Below are 14,291 nucleotides of genomic sequence, written 5' to 3'. Positions count from 1 at the left end.
GGAAGGATATTTTGAATATTCTTTCCGAAGAATGGACATTGATATGTCCAAAGCTCCGCCAATTTATGTAGATGCATAACAATATTATCTATAGTTATCACAAATTGCTTTTTTCATATCATATACAGTTCAATAATTATTTTCTTAGTCTATATTATGTAAATTCATCTATAATTTTGCTGTATTGTAAGCTATTGTATATAAGTGTATAAGTCAGGACCTATATATTGTTGTAATCTACATGAATAAAGTACTCAAACAATCAATCAATCAATCACCTAACACTCCACTTATACACTTATTTTTAATCACTTGAAAAATAAGCTATAACGGTCCCCCAGGCAATCAACATGAAAAATTCTATTTATAATAATTCCTCAATAGAAAATGATGATTTCATATTGGAAATGATAATGTTATTCTCTAATATCTAGGAATTCGGAGGACCTTGAGTGAGGATATGACTATGATGTGTGAAGATTCGATTATATTATAGTTGCAGCTGTGATAAGTTCTAAATAGTGTATTTGTCTTTTCGTTCTCAAAATGTTATAGTTTTTTCAAAGTTTGGAATTTTCCAATTAATTGTGATTGATTGAATTTAATTTAGAAGTAATTCTTTTCATACAAAAATTTTTTTGTGTGTTTTGAATTGTAAATTAGGTGTGTAATTATTGAAGAATGTTAAGTGACAAATAACCTAGCTACATTTGGACTGTTGTATAAATTAGAATTCGAACCGTTTTGGGCTTATACGCCTGTGGTACTTTTCTGTAAGTTGTGTATTAATTCTGATTAAATAAATCTAAATCTAAATATTACTCACCCCTCGATGTGCGGCTGCTCCTTCGTGCTGCTGGTGGGGGCGCCCCATGCTGCACTTCTGTATGAGGCTTGAGTGAGGAATTGGTGAAGTGGGAGGAATATTTATATGAGGGCAAGAGTGCGCAAATTATGAGTTATTTGAGGACTGTTCCACTCTGAACTCAAAGAGTAACTGAACTACAGGGGAGAAGCGAGGCAGACGTCCTAACTGATAATGATAAAATGAGCTGCCGTTACACTAATATTGGTTAATATATTAATAGAATTCATATAATATTGCCAAATACAAGAAATATTTTCACAAATAAAAATAATCATTAAAATACAATATTTTTTTGGCGTGACTGGAAAAAGAAGCCTTGAGCTCCAGCCACGAGTTCTAAAAATAAGAAATACATTTTTTAATCTAATAACAGCAGTACAAATGAAACAATTCTGTTGATGGATGATCGGATCATCTATGGATGTTGAATTTTATCAATAAAATAATAATAAATTAATAAATGATATTAATTCATATTTATTAATAGAATTACAAAATCCATAATAGAATAGAATAGAATTTTATTAGTCATTCAATATTTTTTACAAAAAATACATCGACTTTGTCAAGACATCTTTTTTAAATCACTATTATCCATTAGTCAGTTGTAAAAATACAAACATAAAGAAATCATTTACTGTGTACAAACATTCATTAACTAATACATATTTAATTTTATTTTTAAATTGAGTAGATGCTAGTAGCTTTAATTTGTCTGGTGTGGAGTTATATAATTTTATTGACATGAAGTGCTAGTTTCTCTGAGATTTGGAATGGTTATATTGTTATATGCATCTTTTATACTGGATTGGATTAAGATATGTTTATTTCAAATTATCCATCTCCAATATGTAGTGTTTCAATCTTGTGTTATAAATCTTAAGAATTATTTGTCATAGCTTCCTCGTTTGTGTTTTTGAATTTGTCATCTGCTTGTGATTTTGTTACTTCGTTTGCAAAGATTGTATGTGACCTAGTTTCCGTAATTTTATTTATTTTAGTGGTTTGAATAAGCTTTTTTTTTCTATTGACATGTTTGCTGTACTCACATGTTTTCTATTGACATGTTTTCGAACTCACTGCCGGCGCACAAGTTGTTCTTTGCTGGTAGTGCCATTCTGTAGGTTAGAATATATTTTTTATCAATTTGTATTATTTTTTAGCAAAATAAATGGATTTGAATTTGAACTAGAAAAAATATTCCAGATCACCAGAAAGCCAATTTGACTGGAACAGAAGATGCTGAGAAACCAGGGTGGTGGAGCTTTTCAGTCTACCCACCATCCAGCAATTATTTCAAGAGATTTTTCCACTTTGGAACGCAGTCTCTCTTGTGCCGCTCCTCCTCCAAAGACTCTGACCGGCCAGGACCTGATGGACCTTCCTCTGGACCTCACCTTCCAGCCAAAACTGAAGAGATGGTCATCATAAAGGGGATTGGTATTGTACTCAATCAATTCATTAATTCTCATTAATTTATTCCTTATTAAATCTTGTTGTTTTTCATTTTAGAGAATTTAGAAACGAAATGAAATTTAGAGACTATTAACAAAGAGGAAAATCATCAAAATATATTAATAAGTTTCAGAATAAAATTGATCGAATTAAAATAAAAACACTTTTCGTTTTTATATGAAATAATTAAGACTTGTTCAATTTTTTTTAATTGTGGATGTTACCCACATGAACCCCCTGTGGGCTGGGGGAGCTTTGAGTCGAACATCGGACTCAAGAATCTGTTGAAGCCAGAATTTGCCCACAGTATCCCTGCTTGTCGTAGGAGGCAACTAAAAGGGGTCCCCTTTCCAAAGCCCTTCATACAAAACCCTTCTTCTCCTTCTTAGTATGCTTTGAATCTGTTAATTTCTAGAATGGCACTTTTTCCATTGACTTAGCTGTGTGTCATTCTTTCTTTCTTACCTTTTCCATCTGTCGGCCTTCCTTGGCCATTCACTCTTCTCTCTTTCTTTCTTTCTTCCTTCCCCTCTTTCTTGCTTCAGGCCAACCCAAGGTGTTATGTGGACCGTGCTGATGGGTTGATGGTACCAGGCCTTCTATACATGGTGCCACTAACGGTGCCTGCAGGATACCAGGCGCCCTCCTGCAGTACATAGCCTTGCCTGGACATGAGGGGTTCTGTCCGCATCGACCGTACTTCCCTAGCTGCTCGTGGGAATCACATTGACAAAGAAAAAACTACAAAACCAAAACCAAACCCCGAGGCAACTCTGGAAGTTGCCTCGACCTCATACCCATCGGGATCTGCCCCATCAGGGCAGATTCCTCAATCCGAATGGTTGCTTCAGGTACACAGGAGGTACTGTTGAACTCTCACCTAGAGGCTAACTTTGAGAAGGCTTCTACTGATCATTATATGGATGAGGTAAGCTCTATCACACCATCCCAATTGGAGGAGGATGAGCTCCACAAAAGTCCAGAAAAACAAGAACCCTCACAAATGCTCGAGGATGCAATACAGCAACTGAGCGGTTTGTGGGTGAAGAGATCAAATCTCACCAATGCTCAAAGAAGGGCGGCCATTCAGGCTAAACTTCATGGGAGGGGCGAGACTTTTGACCCTGCAAAGTTTCGCAGGGTCAAAAAGAAAAAACCTAAGAGACCAGAGCGGGGAGAAACTCCAGGCAAAAACGTGGGTCATGAAGCTGGGTCAAGGGCGGCCAAGCGCCCTAGAGGTGAATTGGCGACCCCTCCCGCAGCGGAAGGACCTACAAAAAAGGTCAGGAATGGAACTCAAGCAGGTCACGAGGACCAAACCCTGAATCTAGAGACTTCCAATAGATGAGCCTCTTACAGGGACACTTCTGCCACCAAAATGGCTATTGTCTTGGAAGGCTATCCTGAGTCTAAGCTTTCAGCAGAGCAAGGAGAAGTCATTCAAGAAACCATCATAGATGAGCTCCTACCCCTTGAGGAGGAATGCATTCCATCGTTTGCAGGCACCCACATGGAGAAGGGTGCCTTGATCATATCCTGCATCAACGATGATACCAAGCATTGGCTGGAGGCACTCATCCCCAGACTCAAACCGTTTGGGGAAACGAAACTCATTGTCGGTCTGAGAAAAGAAATCTTGAGGTCAGTGAGGGTGTTCTTTAGAGCTCATCTGTTGCTTCTGAAGAAAACTCCAGAAAAGATCATCAAGATGCTCGACAAGCAAAACCCCACCTTGAAGGCAAAGGAGTGGAATGTCCTGCCAGCCAAGCCGGACCCAAAAGGTTATGGATTTGTCTGTTTCCTGGATGAGGCCTGCTTTAGTGCTGTCAGGTCAGCCAACTCTAGAGCCAACCTAGAACTCTGGCAGGTTTCAATTATCTCAACACCAGTTGAGGATTATGCCCAGAGTCCTTCAAATCAATCTCCACCACAGTAAAGCAGCATCTGCTGCTTTCTGACATTTCTTCCTCAGAGAGGGATTTGACCTGGCACTGATCCAAGAACCATGGCATCACCGAGGAAGAGTTGCAGGCCTGGGTGATACCAAGGGTATGTTGATATACTGTACCTCTCTCAAGAATGTCAGAACCTGCATACTTTTGAGAAAGGGTATGGACTGCCTAACTCTTAATGAATTCTGTTCCAGAAATCTTACTGTGATCTCATTAACCTGGAGCTATGAGGGCAGGAAATGGAGCACAACTGCATGCTCAGCCTACTTGCCCTACGACTCTGGAGATCTTCCTCCATCAAGAGAACTTGAACTCCTGGTGGAGTCATCTTGTGCTGGCGGTCGACAACTCCTTGTAGGTTGTGACGCCAATGCTCACCACACAACTGGATGGGGAAGCTCAGACACGAACCCACGAGGTAAGGCTCTTCTTCAGTTTCTCATATCCAAGAATCGTTATGTCTGTAATGTTGGAAACCGTCCGACGTTCGTTACACAAAACCGGAGTGAGGTTATTGACATTACATTCTGCTCAGAAGGACTCCTAAGGGTCATTGACAACTGGCACGTAAGTCAAGAGGCCTCTTTGTCTGATCACAGGTATGTCTGTTTCGACATGCAAAGCCAGGGCGGCTCTTCCTGCTATCGGGATCCTAGGAAAACAGATTGGTCACTCTATAAGTCTGACCTTCTGTCTCAACTTGGGTCACTGGGCAGGAGGGTTACCTGCTTTGCAGACATTGATCAGATTGCTTCTGACCTTCAGAATGCAATCATGAGCTGCTTTCAGGATTGCGGCGGGGAAAGAGTCACACCAATACTAAGTGGTGGACTGCTGACCTTGACCGCAAAAGGGTGGCTATAAGGAAGCTTCATAACCATTGCAAACGTAGCCGTTTTTGGGAGCCATACCACAGGGCACTCACAGAATACAGCCTTGCAATCAAGAAAGCTAAAGAAAACTCCTGGAGATAATTTACACAAGAGGTAAACAGTCTCAGCACAGCAGCAAGACTGCAGCGTGTTTTAGCTTCAAGCCCAATTGGCCTCTTGGGAACTCTTAGGTCGCCAGGGGGACCATATCCAAGTTTGGCCCCTTCAAATCTCCTGGGGGGGATGGCATAATACCAGCTATGCTGCAACAAGGACCAGAAGCTCTACTAGTTCTCTTGTGTGAACTTTTTAGAGCAAGTCTGGCCTATGGGTACATCCCTCAAGCCTGGTGCCTCAGTAGAGTGGTCTTCATTCCAAAGAGAGGAAGAGCAGACTACTCAACTGCAAAATCATTTCATCCCATCAATCTCACATCGTTTCTCTTCAAGACACTGGAAATACTGGTGGAAAGACATCTAAGGAAGGGAGTGCTTTCAGACACTCCCCTCCACAGGAATCAGCATGCTTATCAGCCTGGCAAGTCCTGTGAAACAGCCCTGCATCAGCTTGTGAGCAGGGTGGAGAACAGCCATGCTGCCAGGGAGATTGCCCTGTGTGCCTCATGGACATAGAGGGCGCATTTGACAATGTCACTTACAAGGCCATGGTCCGAGCGGTCCGGGGGCGTGGTCATGAGCCTGCCATATGTAGGTGGGTTGAGGCCATGCTCTGCTCCATGCGGATCATGGCTGATCTTCAAGGTGAGTCAATGGTGATTGCGCCTGCAAGGGGCTGTCCGCAGGGAGGTGTGCTTTCACCTCTTCTGTGGAACCTTGAGGTCGATGGTCTCCTTAATGAACTCACAAGTAAAGGTGTCTTTGTACAGGGCGATGCTGATAACATAGTCCTCATGGTACAGGGAAAGTTCACCAACATTGTTGCTGATGTCATGAACGTTAACCTCAAAACTGTTAATGACTGCTGGTGTCTTGGAGAGAGACTAAGTATAAATCCCTCGAAGACTGCAGTCATTCCATTTACAAGGTCTCTCTCCAGGTTGAAACTTGGATTCACACGGCTCGAAGTATCAAGTACAGTCAAATATTTAGGGCTGACCATTGACTCAAAGCTGACTTGGAACAATCATTTAAACAATACACTGCATAAAGCTAAATGGGCGCTTATGACGACCAGAAGATTTGCAGGCTCCATGTGGGGGATAAAGCCTCACATAGCTTTCTGGCTGTACTGCGGCAGTAATAAGGCCTCAGGTAACTTATGGATCACTAGTCTGGTGGACATTTACAGCCACAGCCAAACTCACAAGTCTACAAAGGATGGGCACACTTCTAGTCACTGCAGCTTTCAGGAGCAGCCCGTCAGCAACTCTTGAAGTTGCTCTTAGCTTACTGCCATTCAACATTTTTATAATGGCAGAAGCACGAAAATCAGCCTATCGACTGAACGTTGCAGCCCAATGGAGAGAAGGCCTGTCTGGAACAGGCCACTGCACAATTGCCAAAGCTGTTGCTCACAGTCCTGTGCTTGTGATGATGTCAGATGTCATGAGCACGGAGTTGGTTTTTACTAAACCTTTCTCTGTTAAATTCTCCTCTAGAGAGGAGTGGAAGTCTGAGGAAGGGCCCTATCCGAAAAGAGGCAGCCTTGTCTGGTACACAGACGGTTCTCTCATTGAAGGAAATCTGGCTACGGGGTGTACAGTGATTCACCTAGAACACAAGTCTATGTAAGTCTGGGACAACACTGCACCATCTTTCTGGCAGAGATTTGGGGCATCATGGCTCGTGCCAACATAGGCATTGCCAGGCCCTACTGCAATAAGCATATAGTAATCCTGTCAGACTGTCAGGCAGCCCTCAAGGCTCTTGACTCCAACGAAATCAAGTCCAAATTGGTGTGGGAGTGCCACAAAACGCTCAGCAGGCTTGCAACGCTCAACTCTGTGCATCTTGGTTGGGTACCTGGCCATGTAGGCATAGGAGGTAATGAGTGTTCAGATGAGCTTGCAAAGTGGGGTTCTAGTATGCCATTCCTTGGCCCAGAGCCGGGCTGTGGCATAAGTAAAACAACTGCTTTCCACACAATAAATAAATGGTCCAGGGACTTACACCACCAGCAATGGCAGGGTCACCCTGGTCAAGCACTTGGCAAAAGACTGCTGGCAGACACAAGCCCTCGCTTCACCAGGTGGTTGGTGAGTCTGGGTAGAGGTCAGGTCAAGCAGGTAATTGCCCTGATAACTGGACATGGCCACTTCAGGAAACATCTCCACACAATTGGACTCAGAAATGAAAGCCAGATGTGTAGGCTTTGTAATCAGTCTGAAGAGACTGCTAAGCATATCATACTGGATTGCAGAAGTCTTGGAGCTAGAAGAAGGGCTCTGTTTGGCTGTAAGCAACCAGGTGAGGAATGGGATGTTGGTATAGGGAAGAAGCTCCTGGATCTTTTTAAAGACACGGGAGTTGGTTTGCCTGACTAACATACTTTTGGGACACACAATAAGCTTCGGTTGACGTGTGAGGTTCTTCGAACCTTTGGATCTTTGAATCCGTCCCTTCAAAACATAAACATAAACATACCCACATGAGCTTTTTGCTTGTGCGTGGTTAAGGTTGTGCAAAGGCTAAAAATAAACTTTCTACTCGTGATATTTTTCTAAGTTTTTAGATTCGTATATCATCAAGCTATCAAAATGAAAAAGTTTTCTCAGGAAAACATTTTTTTCTGATCATTACTTTTTGAGATATAAGCGCCTAAAGTTTAAATTTTTGGGACAGAACATTTCAAATTCGATAATATATAAATCTATGAGATTTATAGGATTAATTCTTCATGGTATTGTTGATCTAGTAAAACAAAAATTTTCTGAGAATATCAATTTTTAAGAAAGTTATTCAATTTACTAAAAATAACCAAAAATAACTTTTAGTTGAGTTATTTCTGGTTATTTTGGGTAAATTGAATAACTTTTACAAAAATTGATATTTTCAGAAATTTTTTGTTCTACTAGATCAACAATACCATGAAGAATCCATCCTATAAATCTCATGGATTTATATCTTATCGACTTTGAAATGTTCTGTCCCAAAAATTTAAACTTCAGGTGCACATATCTCAAAAAGTAATGACCGGGAAAAAAATGTTTTCCTGAGAAAACTTTTCCATTTTTATAGCTTGATGATATACAAATCGAAAAACTTTAAAAAATATTACAAGTAGAAAGTTTATTTTTATCCTTTGCACACCCTTAATGGGGAGTGCAAGGGTGAATTATTATGAAATGATCAAACGTCCATGCCTATTCGATGGGATTCGGCGGGACTCGAACCCGTGACCAGGTAGCACTAACAGACTGAAGGTTGCAACGCCTTAATCAATTCAGCTATCTGGCCGGCAATATCAACTGGCTTCCTTTTCTTCAATTATTATCAAAATATTAGCTTATACCTTTCAAATTAACTTGCTTAAATTTTGTACGATTATGTATTTAATAGACTTATTTCTTCTTTTTACTTTCCTTGTCCTATTACCAAGGTAAGGAAAGTATTGCTTTCCGAAAAATTAAGGTACCCCAATTTGTAAATTTCTATACGTTTCAAGGTCCCCCGAGTCCAAAAAAGTGGGGTTTGGGTATTGGTCTGTATGTGTGTGTGTGTGTGTGTGTGTGTGTGTGTGTGTGTGTGTGTGTGTGTGTGTGTGTGTGTGTGTGTGTGTGTGTGTGTGTGTGTGTGTGTGTGTGTGTGTGTGTGTGTGTGTGTGTGTATGAGTTTATGTGCGTCTGTGTACACGATATTTCATCACCCAATTAACGGAATGACTTGGAATTTGGAACTTAAGGTCCTTAGAATATAAGGATCCGACACGAACAATTTCGATTAAATTCAATTCAAGATGGCGGCTAAAATGGCGAAAATGTTGTCAAAAAAGGGTTTTTCACGATTTTCTCGAAAACGGCTCCAACGATTTTTATCAAATTTATACCTAAAATAGTCATTGATAAGCTCTATCAACACAAATTCCATATCTGTAGAAATTTCAGGAGCTCCGCCCCATCTATGCAAAGTTTGATTTTAGATTCCCAATTATCAGGCTTCAGATGCAATTTAAACAAAAAAAAATTCAAGTGGAAAAGATTGAGCATGAAAATCTATACAATTAATGTTCAGTAACATTTCCACCTAAAATTGAAAATAAGCTCGAAATACGAGAAAATTTGATTATTCAATTGCAAACTGTTGGCAACTGTTGATTCTATTAAATCATTCACTATGAAGAGATTGCAGACCTCGTGTGTCTCCAGCGTTATTGTCCTGTCACCAGCTGGCCCAGATCTTTGATTAGTAGACTTGAGATGCGCGTGAACACTAGCGTCAGGTGATCAATTTTCAAAACGGCAAGGAAAGTTGTGTGAGTGCACCACACCAGATTTTTTAATTTGCTCTACCATCTTCAGCTATATGTATCTCCTTTGTAACTTTTCTCCCCATCTGGGAAGTGTGGAGCCACCAAACATTTTCAAAATACAAACATTTGTTACAAATGGTGATACCAATAAATTGAAATTGAATAACTTTTCGACACAAATTATGGATGCGTACTTCCCGATTTTACACAACTGTCACATTTCTGCAGTAGAAGTTGTCACACAAGCGTTCAAATTCACCATACAATTTCGTCATATCTCAGGATACTTACTTACTCCTCAGCTCTACAGTTCTTTACAACCCTTGGCCTCCCTCACATAGCCTCTCCATCTGTCTCGATCCTCGGCCTGCCTCCTCCAGTTATGAACTCCAAGCGTCCTTAGATCGCGTTCCACATCATCCGTCCATCTATTTCTTGGTTGACCTTTTCTTCTTCTGTTATATATTTTCTCCTTCCATACACATTTCACCACTCTTCCATCTCCCATTCTCAACATATGGCCCATTCATCTTATTCTGCCAACTTTTATCGACCGCACGATGTCTTCATTGTTTAAGAATTCCTCTATTTCAAAATTTTCTCTTCCTCTCCAGAGACCATTCTCAAAAACAGGGCCCAAGATTCTTCTCACCTCCTTTCTTTCAAAAACTCTCAGTCTTTGCATATCTCCAGCAGTAAGCACCCATGTTTCCGATCCATAACACACCACAGGCTTCACCAATGCTTTGTATAGTTTCAATTTTGTAGCTCTTGACAGCAGCTCAGGCCTTATCTCAGGATAAGGGAAGGATATTCATGAATGGTAGTAACTTCAGTATTATGATGAACAGGATAGGATAATGAGAAAACGCTTTCATAAGTAGGCGATTGTAAAGAGAATTCAATGCAGTAGGATATTATATATACAATCGAACCTCTAACTCTGTATAACGAAGTCGATTTTCCCGAGAAAATATTCGCTGCAGAGAGGTATTCGTTATTGAGAGGTTCTGTCAAGAAAACTGCCACGATCCTATGGATCTTATAAATATCGTATCACGGCGGTAAATGAATGAATATGGTACATAAAACATATCATTGCGAACGGTAGGGTACCTATTAGGCCAATATTAATATGGAAATTTGAAAATTCATGCTGTTTGAAAAAAACATGTTTTTTAATATTTTATAGAATGTAATAAGTAAGTAAACTCACCAATTTATTTCCAGAAAGCTTGATTAGTACTATTAGTGGTAGAGTTTAATCAAAGTAAATATTATGTAGCAATATTTTTCAACTTTCTACACTACTATTAGATGGAACGCAAAATACGGTTATTTTGTCAATAACTTCACTATAAATACTATAATAACTCAACTTTCATATTTTTTAATGTTTTATATTTGGAAAAGTGAGTAATTTTCGGTTGAATTTTGCATTTGAATAAAACATCATGTTCGATAAACGACTCACATCTATTAAAACAGTCAGACATGTCTGGTACACTATTTTTCAGTTTCAATCCTTGCCTGGAAAGGCATTTTGAAAGCCTCTATAACTTCTTGATCTGACGGATTCTTTTCCTCAGGTTTGTCACAGCCATCATCATCATAGTCAGTTCAAAGAATTGAAATGTGTGACAAAAGCGAGAATGGGAAAGCCCAGTCGTTCACCTGCCTGGTCTACATTAATGACAAGTTATTGGAATTCAATTCCCGACTAAAAGAGAGACTGACCTGAATTGCCATTATTTTTAGTCTATTGACCTTTCTGTTGAAACTAAACATACTACATACCTACACATACTACATTTTTTATGTTGAAGTCAGAAGAAAACTTTGTTGTTGAGAGGTCCGAAATTCGTTAAATAGAGGTAAATAAGCAGCCAAATCTCTAAAATGTCATGGGACCAGGTAAAAATGCGTTGTGTAGAGGATTTCGTTAAGTGGAGGTTCGTTATAGAGAGGTTCGACTGTATATATTATTTATATATGGAGCAGTTTACCGCTATACTGCCATAATAGATCTGGTTCTTCAGAAATCAACTCTACATTTGATTTATCAATAATATTACTTACTTCCTTATGGGAAAATATACTATAATGTAATATAACATCCAATTTACAAAACTCTATACTAGTATCTAAAATGTACTAGTATCTGAAGGAATATATTGTTTGATATTCCCTTTGCTAGAACAAACAATCATTACAACTCATTTCTTTATAAAACCTTACGACTGTTTAATTAGCTTGAATGAACACATTGATCCTTTTTCGAACTCATTCAATGAATATAAGAAACATTGTCAACTGAATCTATCATAAGACGCTCGTTTTTGAGATGAATTGTTTTGTAAACTCTGGCTGGAACTCTCCTAGTTTAAGACTTTTTTTTGTTTACTTAGCTTTTTGTTTTTTTTTTTTTAATTATTATTTTCTTCCCTGTAATCTTTAAATCGTTTTTTTAATTGTATTTTCCTCTAGAATCTTTTGAAAAGATTGTTTTATCTTCTCTCTTTACACATTCTTCTTTATAATAATGAAATTAATTTGATTATTCTGAGTAAATGCTTTTTGCTTTCTTTCCACATTTTTCTTTATAAGAATGTAATTAATTTGATTATTGCAACTGTGTAAATGCTTTTTGCTTCCTTTTCTTTTATTTTATTTACTATATGTTATAATGTTAAATTGTTGTTTCATTTACTTGTGTAAATAAGGCTCTTTATGGATTTCTGTGAGCCTTTGTATGTAAAGAAAATGAATAAATAAATCACTTATTTTATATTTTATGGTTCAAGACACAGTGATTAAAAATAAGTGTATTAGTGAAGTGTTAGGTGATAAGAGATTAGAACATTGTAAACAATTTATTTATTTATTCATAATTTTTACAAAGTAGCACTGATTGGGAGAGAAAAACTAAGGATATTCCTTGTACTATTTCTCTCCCAAATTTAGATAACATTTTAAAAGTCTGAAATAGGGTTATGGTTTCACTTTTCTAAAATTTAGTCCATTCTTACTAAAAAAACAACGAAAACTAAGAATTTTAAATTTTGACGGTTGAAAACAGAATAAAAAAACAAAAATATCACACTCAAATCACCCACCATTAATTGGAACATTTTTGCGTAATTTGACAAAATTCAGAGCTAGAAAAAACACAACTCACTATATTCAGAACAGCTGTTCAATTATTTATTAATAAACTAAATAAAAGCGAAAAATGCTGGTTCAGCTCTGCAGCCGAATTTGAGAGAGCTTTCAATACTTAATAATTTTCAAATTATTGGCGTGAATATTTTTTACATCAACATTAAACTCGTCAATAAGCCGTTTGTTCAATTATTATAATATCGTTTATTCTCAATATTATGCTATAAGCGGTATTTATTTGACTGAACTTGGAATAATATTTCGTCGTATTTTTCTTTGTCAGTCGCACCCAGTGAGTAGAATTTACATCCAATGAGAATATAATGTAATTACATTCAATAGTCACTGGTCGCATTATTCATGTATCCCATGAAATAGCTGAGCCAAGTTTCTTTGAATGGTCTACGTTTATTTCTATTTTTGCTGAGAGTGATGTCATCTAGTTTCGTTTCTGTGTATTTTAAATGCATTGTTATGACTTCTAGATGGCCTTGAACAGTGTATTGTTTGCTAAGTTTAGGTGAAGAAATTATTTGTAACCGTACCTAATTTAATCAATCATTGAATAAAATTTAATCAATGGCTTTTGAAGCAACAATAACTAATCAAACGTATACACATTGAGTTGTTCTTACAGTTACAGTACCTATTATATGTAATGGTTGAACAAATTTAAATTTTTTTAAAATAATTTTCTGTTGAACACGCAATAGAAACTTGAAAATTGAAAAAATAAGGTATATAGTTTTTTATCACATACTGTTTGGGAGTGGAATAAAAGCAATGGTTCAAGTCCACTCAATGATATCTCCCAATAATAAAATAATCCACTAATATGATATCCACTAAATAATCCACTAATATGATATCCACTAAATAATCCACTCAATGATATCTCCCAATAATAAAATAATAATATTAATGAATAAAGCTACTTGAGGAACGGATCTGGATTGTAGTGATTATTTCATAGATATGGTGAAGGAAAATCACGGTATTCTTTTCATAAATAGTAGCCTACAGATTTAGAATTGAAATGAATATTTATGACGATGTCTGATTTTAGAGGAATTATATACATTTTAAAACTATTTTAGATGACAGTTCAGTCAAGTTTTTAAATAAAAGTTATTAAAAACTAGTACTCACGTGTGGACTTGGATTTTATACACGAGAGCACTAATAACTTTTATTAAAAAACTTGACTGAAAAGTGTCATCAAAAATAGTTCAAAAACGAATTACAATAAAATGTATAATAAACCAAATACCTTGGAATAATCATGGACTCAAGCCTCACTTGGTGTCAGCATATTAATAAATTGAAAAATCACCTCAATTCAATATGTCGGAAGTTATATCACATCCGCTATCTCTTTCCTGAATATATTTTGCGCTCTCTATATTAGAAAGCAGATTACAATATGGAATCGCAGTATGGGGTGGTGCATACTATTCCACTATCAAACCACTTATTGTAGGACATAAATATGTCATGAGGACCTTAGCTAAGAAGCACCGTATGACAAGTTCATATCCCTTATTCAAAGAATGG

Source organism: Nilaparvata lugens, chromosome X (genome assembly GCF_014356525.2).
Source record: "Nilaparvata lugens isolate BPH chromosome X, ASM1435652v1, whole genome shotgun sequence".
Lineage (NCBI taxonomy): Eukaryota > Metazoa > Arthropoda > Insecta > Hemiptera > Delphacidae > Nilaparvata > Nilaparvata lugens.
Note: the sequence above shows the minus strand (reverse complement) of the source record.